Genomic DNA, 10,473 nt, shown 5'->3' with positions numbered 1-10,473 from the left:
ATCGGTGGGTTCAGGAGGGTAATACGGAACGCCGTGCTGGATCCCAACGGCCTCGTATCGGCAGTCGAGATGACAGACATCTTATCCGCATGGCTGTAACGGATCGTGCAGCCACGTCTCGATCCCTGAGTCAACAAATGGGGACGTTTGCAACACAACAACCATCTGCACGGACAGTTCGATGACGTTTGCGGCAGTATGGATTATTAGCTCGGAGACCATGGCTGCGGTTACCCTTGACGCTGCATCACAGACGGGAGCGCCTGCGATGGTGTACTCACCGACGAACGTTGGTGCACGAATGGCAAAACGTCATTTTTTCCGATGAATCCAGGTTCTGTTTACAGCATCATGATGGTCGCATCCGTGTTTGGCGACATCGCGGTGAACGCACATTGGAAGCGTGTATTCGTCATCGCCATATTTGCGTATCACCCGGCGTGATGGAATGGGGTGCCATTGGTTACACGTCTCGGTCACCTCTTGTTCGCATTGATGGCACTTTGAACAGTGGACGTTACATTTCAGATGTGTTACGACACGTGGCTCTACCCTTCATTCGATCCCTGCGAAACCCTATATTTCAGCAGGATAATGTACGACCGCATGTTGCAGGTCCTGTGCAGGCCTTTCTTGATACAGAAAATGTTCGATTGCTGCCCTGGCCAGCACATTCTCCAGATCTCTCACCAATCGAAAACGTCTGGTCAATGGTAGCCGAGTAACTGGCTCGTCACAATACGCCAGTCACCACTCTTGATGAACTGTGGTATCGTGTTGAAGGTGCATGGGCAGCTGTACCTGTACACGCCATCCAAGCTCTGTTTGACTCAATGCCCAGGAATATCAAGGCCGTTATTACGGCCAGAGGTGGTTGTTCTGGGTACTGATTTCTCAGGATCTATGTACCCAAATTGCGTGAAAATGTAATCACATGTCAGTTCTAGTATAATATATTTGTCCAATGAATTCCCGTTTATCATCTGCATTTCTTCTTGGTGTAGCAATTTTAATGTCCAGTAGTGTATATCACTAACAGCCGACGTGAGAAGCTTAAGATGGATTGAAATGTCTCTGATAGATTTGTTATTCACGTGACATCGAATGACTTGTACACGTTCGAAGACGCTGAGGCATCCTGATGATGATGATGATGATGATGTTTGGCTTGTAGGGCGCTGAACTGCGCGGTCATCAGTGCCCGTACAAAGTCCCAATTTTTTCACACAATTTGACGCAATCCAATTGAACCACTGCCGCGAATGATGATGAAGAAATGATGAGGAAAACACATACACCCAGTAGCCGGGCTGAGGTGTCATACTGTGCTACTACCTACTCTATACTGGGATCACAATACTCTTCCCGCCAACCTCTGTACTATCTGATACGCCTCTCAAGACTTCTAGTGGCCTATTCCGCATTACACAGAGGCGTCTCAGTATTTTACATAAGACAGCGCAGCAGAGGCTTCCGAATATTATTTCCTGCGACTGCAGCAGAAGAAAGTATCAGTTGTCGACAATATCTGATGATTGTTTCGTAGCTCTTGCAATATTCGTAATCTGTTTTCCCAACATTTCTTTAGCATCGACAAAATCAAAGCAAACAGTTCAGAACGTAACTAATAGTTGACTGATTTTCCTTGTACCGTAGAAATTTCCGTCTATAGTGGAGCTAGAGTCACCGTGAATCATCTGAATGATAAATCATTGGACATCATAACTTCCTCATATGAAAGTGGTGCTCTGTTACCAACTACCCATCTACAAAAATTCGTTGATAGATTTTGTTTTCATCCTATATAGCCTCTTTTAAACGGAATAAAAATGGTGTTTTATATCAGACATGCATTTCTTTTCACAGGACATGATGACTTCGGTTTCATATACAATTATATCAACTACGCGGGGCAAATAAAATTATCCCTGAGATATTGCTCCAAATCGGACAGAACATGGTCAGAACCACTTGAATGGCATCATAAAGGTAATCACTATTCACGTTTGTTTAATATGGCATGCTAAACAAAATATTGATGATATTAGTGATAACAGCTTAACATAGATTTTACTGTTTATTGATCAACACATAAAAACAATGTTCACTAACTCAAACATTCACATCAGTTTACATACTCAATAACGTGGGTTGCAACAAGAGGCAGTTCGTAAGCAATACAACACTCCGTAACAAGATGGAAGGAGAATATTGTTTACTATTATGAATTCTCTGTGGGCGTGACGTGTATACAAATCTCGTATGTAAGAAAGTTTGTTTTGAATATGAGTGCCTACAGAACGTATGTTTGTGAATACGCGTGTTTCATATATAATCTATTTAAATCTTTTTATTTCCGAAATGTGCCATAGTCCGTATGGCGAATGAAGAGCCCTGCCACATGGCAGTACTCTTGTGATGTATTAAGCGCGAGGTGCAGAAGGCGGCCGTCAGTGTTGCCTGCAAGCTTTGGTCTTCGATTACTGTGGCAACACTGAGGCGTTGGTGTAGGAAGGTAAACAAAATTGCTTGTGGTAGTAAGCGAAGTAGCTACGCCTTTCCGATTTCGACAGTCAGCGATCTTCTTTCACCGTTCGTATTACAGCAGTTGTTCTCTTGTGCCTATTTTCGACTGGTAAAGGTAATAAGGTTATCACGTGGCGAAGGCCATTCTGACACATCGTAAGTGGTACCCTTATCGAAATAAGATTTGTGACAAATAATGACACAAGCGAAGGTCGAGTTTCTTTTTATATGACTAATACTAATAATATTTAATGTGCTGGGATACTGAACCAATTACTAATTGTTAAAGGAAGCATGCATACATCTGCGTTTGATAGCACTTGGGAAAATAAGTGAAAGATTTAGCAATACAAAAGTACGCAGGTATGACAGTATCGAAACTCTGATGACAACGCAGAGGATAACTTTAACTGAACGTTTTTATCATTCTGCAACGTACATTGTTTGAAAAGGGCGATATTAATAATACACTGTTTAGTGAAGATCACCGACACTATTACTACTAAGGGTATAGCTAGTCTCTCTGGCCGGCCTCTGTGGCCGAACGGTTCTAGGTCCTTCAGTCTGGGACCGCGCGACCGCTACGGTCGCAGGTTCGAATCCTGCCTCGGGCATGGATGTGTGTGATGTCCTTAAGTTAGTTAGGTTTAAGTAGTTCTAAGTTCTAGGGGACTGATGACCTCAGATGTTAAGTCCCATAGCGCTCAGAGCCATTTTTTTTTAGTCTCTCTGCCTGTAAGAGTATCGTAACACAAAGATATGCAGGTGGGTACCATACAGTATCCGTATCAAAAATGGTTAGCTCAGCTTATCTGGTTCCTTATTCCATGTTCCGATTTGCGATTTCTGTACTCAGCAGATTTAAAGAGTGTTAATGAAATTTCACTCGCGAATGAGAATTGTGAAAATAAAGTTGTATTCAGACACTGCTTGGCATTAACATTCAATTTCAATTAGCCACACAGCTACAAAGATCTTCAATAATAGTTTTACAATTATGCATAGCTGTATAAACTGAAGCGCCAAAGGAACTGGTATACAGAGATATGTAAACAAGCAGAATACGGCGATGCGGTCGGCAACGCCTATATAAGCCGACAAGTGTCTGGCGCAGTTGTTGGATCGGTTACTGCAGCTACAATGGCACGTTATCAAGATTTAAGTGAATTTGAACGTGGAGCTAGAGTCGCCGCACGAACAATGGGACAGAGCATCTCTGAGGTAGCGATGACGTGAGTACCGTGAATATCAGAAATCCGTCAAAACATCAAATCTCCGACACCGCTCCGGTAAGAAAAAGATCCTTCAAGAACCGGACCGACTACGACTGAAGAGAATCGTTCAGCGAGACAGAAGTGCAACCATTCCGAAAATTGCTGCAGTGTCAGCGTACGAACCATTCAACGTAACATCATCCATATTGGGTCTCAGAGCCGAAGGCTCACTCCTCTACCCTTGATGAATTTACGCCTCGCCTGGGCCCGTCAACAACAACATTGCACTGTTGATGGCAGGAAACATGCTACCTAGTCGGACGAGTCTCGTTTCCAATTGTATCGAGCGGATGGGCGTGTACAGATATGGAGGCAACCTCATGAATCCATGGACCCTACATATCGGCAGGGGACTGCTCAAGCTGGAGGAGGGTCTGTAATGGTGTGGGGTGTGTGCAGTTGGAGTTATATGGGACCCTTGAAAAATCTGACAGGTTAGACTTACGTAAGCATCCTGCCTGATCACCTGCAACCATTCATGTTCATCGTGTATTCCGACGGACTTGGGCAATTCCAGCAGGACAATGCGACACTCCCACACGTCCAGAAACGCTACAGAGTGGCTCCAGGAACGCTCTTCTGAGTATAAACGCTTCTGCTGGCCACCAAACTCTCCAGACAGGAAGACTATTGAACATATCAGGGATGAGTTGCAACGTTTTGTTCGGAAGAGATCTCGTATTCTTAAGGATTTATTTACAGACCTGCAGGATTCATGGTACCGGTTGCCACCAGCATTACTACAGATATTAGTCGAGTCCATGCCACGTCTTGTTGCGGCACTTCGTGCTTGCGAGAGCCCTCCACGATATTAGGCAGGTGTACCAGTTTCTTTGGCTCATCAGTGTAAATTAATTGGACCATTCTACAGAAAATTAGTCACGTTCTTTTCACCTTCTAGTTTTTTTAACAGTAGTCCTGCTAGAACCTGCTGCAGAGAGGCAGGTGCAACCTCTTCAAACGCGGTCATGTTTCGTATTCGGAGCTCGGCCTTCGCACTCAATCGGATTGTGTACTAACTGTACCTGCGGTAAATCTTACAGAAGCAGAATCAAGTGGTTTCAGTTTCTGGATACAAAGTGCTCATGCAACAGGCCCTACTCACTTTATCCACCCACTACCGTACAAATCAATCTCTGAGGAGCTCCCGAGCTTCGTTAGAATTCTGCGGTTCGTGTTCCATCTCGCTCACGGATTCTTCGGCTATCCTATTGCTCTGTGGAGTTGATCTGAGTTCCATCATTACAAAGTACACCAATTCGCAGAAAAATCTACTTTTAGGAACGCCTTGTATAGCATTTTGGACTGCATGACTATGAGGAATTAGTAGAAAAAATTCCAAAGGTATGATTGAGAAAGAGTTCCACTGAAGATAAGACATAAGGAGAAAAACTATTGCATAGTGATGAAAATTCGACCACAGCATACAATAAAATATATTATGACAAGAACAGTCTATTTCTACGACAGCACTCGTTGATGTAAGTACTGTAACTTTGTAGATCCGCCGCCGTGCCGAAAGAACTGGTATCACTGCGATATAGTGGATGACAGACTCTCCTGCGAGCTGAGACTGTGTCCCTGGTCACACGAGCCGCTGGTGCCGGCGAGTGGGAAGGGTAAGTTGTACGACCTGGAACGAGACTCATTTCTACGTCACATACTGCACTTATAGACAAACATGTTTTATTTTCCTGTTTAAAAACGATATAAATTATTTTTATGTTTTCTTGCAGCTACTGATTGGTATGGCTGTACGAAGACTGGGAACCAGATCGATTGCTACCTTAGCAGTCTTGGTGGTAAGTTTATGAACCAACTGCTGGAAAGTTTCCACTATGTAGGATCCAGTAACTCGAGGTTGTTGCTCGTAATGGAATGCCACATTTTAGGACACGAACTGTACTGATTGATGAACACAAGAAGTGTGTGGTAATGCACTTTTCCTGTGCAACCAGGGTAGTTCCTTATAAACGATTGATAACTGTATTATCTGTCACTTCCAGTAGCCTAGTAGAATTAATTATAAGACCGGAGCATCTGCAAAAAATAATGCTAACTTTTCTTGTGATTATTAAGTAGATAACCATTCACATGTATAAGTACACGTGCCAGAAAAATGAGCCCTGTGGAAGATCATGCGGAGTTATTATATTGTTTCTCCATCCAGCATTGATTGAATTATCATCAAAACACTTTGCATTCATTTCTGATATATGATTCAAATCAGTTGTTTATAAACTCATCAAGTCGAGACTAGTTAATGTTTTTAAAGAGAATATAAGACGCCTTAGAAGTACCACAAAAATATTTTGTTACTTAAAGCTGACAAAATTTTGCACGTACGTGAAATTCACTATCAAGCAACCCTCGTAAGTGTGACCTCCTTCAGTAATTTGTTTCTACTAAGTGTGATACTACTGTTGAGTAGGCCCCTATGTTATTTCCTTGATAACGTGTAAATGTCATTAAGGAAACATGAACAGTTATTCTTTAGAGTTTGCTTCTCATCTTTGTAATCAAGATGTTTAACAATGACATATTTTCGTCTATCGGCAAAAGATCCTTGTGTTTATGTTACCTTACATATATCATTAAGGAAATGACTTACTTTTTAACACAGTTCTTCAGAATGCAGTCTGAAATAATTACATGAATAGCATATTAACATATGGTTTTTAGATCGTCATAGTAGTTGCAAGTGGGAAAACTATTCCCTGGAGGGATCATTTTCTCATAACTCGAGAGAAAGGACACCTGTGTGCATCTAAGGCTAATAGAGTTAATATTTGGCGTAAGAAAACGTAAGCATGGGAAGCACACATTAAAATAATTGTATGTAGCCACTCTTTCACGAGCCTACATACACATCAGTTTAAGAAATTAATTGCCGATGTGAGTGAAAAGTACATTACATGTCTCTAAATTTCATGTCTAACCCTTTCCAGCCCAACTTTTATTTACTTGTGGGAAATAATATTTTTTCGCGTATTTCCCTACATAATGATTGGAATAATATATATTTATAAGAAATATTGTTATTTTTTTATTTTGGAGGGAAATTTGGGATGACTCCATATGGCATCATTGGGCAGGATTTGTTTCCTTCAGTCAGGTGGTTGGGATGTCACAGTGCTTCGTAATGGAACTTGAATGAATATTTTAATTAGACAATTTGATGCAGTTTATTAAAGAAAAATTAGTACATACAATAATGCAACTTGCATTTGAGGACAATTTTATGTTTTTTACAGCATGATTGTTACTTTACATGAAAATTTAAGAAACAGTTCCTGTCTTTGGTAGAGCAAAGAGATTTATTACATTTGATGCATTTCGTTCGAGAATATGCTGTAATGCACAATTTACATCTCTGTTTTCTACATGCTGTGGTCAGTGTCCAATAACCCACATCATCAACTGGGCTGGGAACCAGTGGGGCTCGTTTATTCAAACTGTAGGCGATGGACTGTCATCTGATAGCCGTCCTCGTCTTCTTACCAAAATGTCTCCTGCTTTTCGTAGTCCATGAGTTACATCTGACCGAAAAATCAGCAGACATGTGTTTGGTAATTCCTCTTTGTCTGCAATGTCAGCGGTATAGTAGCCACGCATTCACAACACACATAACAAGGAGGTGGAATACGATCCTTAGACAAAATCTTTTCACGCCAATATTACTCCTATACAAAGCAACCAGCATGTCGTGCAGATCAACTCCTCCCATCGAACGGTTATATTCTCTAACAATGTCTGGCCTTGGAACATCAATATATTTTCGTTCTCCCACTGACCAACGTTTCACTGCTTCTACTGGACTTACTCCTTTGTATGATGATGCAAGAACGACAGACTTGTTATCATACCACTTTAGCGCTATGATGTTCCTTTCTGTTTCAGTTCGATAATCGTATGATACTCGTCCCTGCTTTTTCAGCTCTCTGTCTGCTTTTAGATTGCGGCCTTGAAGTCTTGTGGGTGTAACAGTTCCAACAGCCAAAATGCCATAGTTTTTCAGGGCAGAAATAAGATTGTAAGAGGTGAACCAATTGCCTGTAAACAATTTAAAATTTTTATATTTTGACAGTCCTTCCACAAGCCTTATCACAATATCACCACTTATACCAAGACCAGTATCATTATGTACAGTTCATTTCCGTCGGTATATTTCAAAATCGTACACAATTCCACTAGAACCAGCATGGGCAAAAACTTTATACACGACTTGTGTGGTTTGCTTTTTACATACTGTTTCAGGGATGAATAACCTTTGAAAGGAATGATTAATTCATCCACTGAATGATATTCCTCAGGTTCAATAACTGAAAAACCTTGTTTGATTTTGTCAACAAATGGTCTCACCTTGAACAGCTTGTCATAATCAGGGTCCTCTCTTTGTTTCATTTTAGTGTTGTCATTCACGTGTAAATAATTTCTTAGCTTATCAAGCCTATTTCTAGGCATTGAGTCAGCTATTGGAGAAAATCTTGTAGCCTCTGCCCAGTACATTCTGTAACTAGGCATTTTCACAACACCTGCTAGGATGTTTATACCTATATACTTTTCTATTTCACGAGCATTTGTATCTAAAGATGCACCTGTTTTCTGTGTGCAGTATAGTTAGATTGTTCGACTAGGTTCTGGATAATTTCATCACTACACATTGTTCCGAAATACTGCAAAGGTGTCAGTTCATCTCCTGGAGGGTAAGAAAAAACTGCATTACATGATGTGTCCACGTCTTCAATGTCCTTCATTCTCCACCGAAGATCCCGGTGTGTATCACACTGAATTTTCTGAGCTGAATGACTTGGTGCAAGGTTTGGCTCAGCAAGTATCTTGAAGCTAAGGGAACATCATCTTCATCATTGGCTTGAGGGTCCAGAATTTCAACCATTTCAAGGCCCATTCCTTGAAGAAACTGTATATCCAGTGTAGTAGGGTCCTGCTGCCGAGAATTTTCAATCTCTTCCTCCACATCAGACGTATCAAGGTCCAAATCAGATAAATCACCTTCGAGAAGCAGCAATATTTCTTCTTCTGATAATGATTTATGATTGCGAATCATCTGGTAAACAAACCAGGAATTTTTTACTAAAGCAGCATAAAAATTGGTAGATTATACCAATAAAAATTTTAACATATTAATATTAGTTAGTATAATAAAGCTTCAAAAGAAACTTGAAAATATTAGAGTTACAAATTATGGTAAACTTTAGTCGAAGTTATTGCATGTACTACATTTGGTAACATAACAAATGCCCAATGATGCCAAATGGAATCACACATCTTTGTGACTTCCAAGCACAAAATTACCGTAACTAGCATTATTTTCAAAGTGTTTACTAGTTGATTTACACTTTCAACAATAATTTATTAGTGCAACTTTTATATTAGTTTGTTTCCTTTACCTTGATATAACATTTTGAAAGTCCAGCTGTGTGCACTGTACCGTCGAAATCATGCAACAATACTTTTGTCAGGGCATTGTAGCCTGGTGCTCTCTGTTTTAGCGAATTCACGGTAGCCAACCTAAGAACAATGAACTTTAGAAAGCCTTGCACACTTGTTTATAATCTTTGGACAAATAGTTTGGCCTTGGGAAAAAGTTAAATATGATGATGCCATATGGCAGCACTGGGCTGGAAAGGCCTAAATACTTCGATAACTTCAACAATATCTTTCTCTGTTATTTCTTACGTTCTGTTTTTAACAAGTGTCCTTCATTGCAGAGCGGAAGAGTCATCCTCACAGCTGGAAGCACGTGCCGTACCCTGACTTTCACCACGATTTCTTGCCTCAACATGAGTACCATGGGATGGAGCACTAGTCCCCTGACCCAGTGCTGGAACCGAGTCATGATCCCCCGCAGCCACCGCCGGTCTGGAAACGTTGAAAGAACGACGACGTTTCTTCTTCCTGCATTTCGAAGCCGACGTCCCGGCGACAGAGAAACCGACGCACCTCTCGCAACCAAATATTCTGTAACGTTCGCCTTTTAGTCGTTAATCGCAACACATGAAATAAATGAAACGATCATAAGGTCACACCATTGCTTTTCTACCTCTAATACTATTATCTACAGATTTAACACTACCAAGCTTTAGGTATGTTACTGTCACAAGAAAACACCTTGGTTAAGGCGTGTTGTGGAAGTTACCTCGCCTAATATTTACAAACAGCTAACATACGCGTTTCGTTGCAGATGCTTACACTAATGTAAGGATTTTATTTGTTATTCGTTTAATATATTTTTTAAATTCCTGTATACGTTTTTCTTATTTTTTACAGTAACTGAATTGTCTATAGCTTGAGGGTGATTGCATTACATCAATTAGGTTCTCCGTTTTGATGTTTGAAAATATGTCTGTATCATTTATCAAATACTTAGATCTTATAACCGCTGGTGATAGCTTAATACAAAGAAAGGAGATATTTTATTTAAAACAACCAAAAATCCACTGAAGACTAATGTAGTTTGTATTTTTTGTTTGTTCAATACAAAGAAAGGAGAAATATTATTTAAAACAACCAAAAATCCACTGAAGACTAATGTAGTTTGTATTTTTTGTTTGTTCACTACAATAATGTGCAAATGTATAAAAAGTCTAAAAATGATGTCTGATAATTAAGTAGCCATACACAGATATAGATTTAATACCTTTCTACACTG

The 10,473-nt window shown here is 40.4% G+C and overlaps 1 long non-coding RNA gene across 1 annotated transcript; it reads left to right on the top strand.

Annotated features, from left to right (window-relative positions):
• The first annotated feature begins 5,300 nt into the window (after positions 1 to 5,300).
• LOC126175022 (uncharacterized) lies at positions 5,301 to 9,666 on the top strand. Its single transcript, XR_007535512.1, has 3 exons — positions 5,301 to 5,419; positions 5,537 to 5,602; positions 9,533 to 9,666. It is a non-coding gene; the product is annotated as an uncharacterized LOC126175022 (long non-coding RNA).
• The last annotated feature ends 807 nt before the right edge of the window (positions 9,667 to 10,473 follow it).

This window comes from Schistocerca cancellata, chromosome 1 (genome assembly GCF_023864275.1).
Source record: "Schistocerca cancellata isolate TAMUIC-IGC-003103 chromosome 1, iqSchCanc2.1, whole genome shotgun sequence".
In the NCBI taxonomy this organism is placed as follows: domain Eukaryota; kingdom Metazoa; phylum Arthropoda; class Insecta; order Orthoptera; family Acrididae; genus Schistocerca; species Schistocerca cancellata.
The sequence above is the reverse complement of the archived record's forward strand: the minus strand, read 5'-3'. Positions and strand labels throughout refer to the sequence as shown.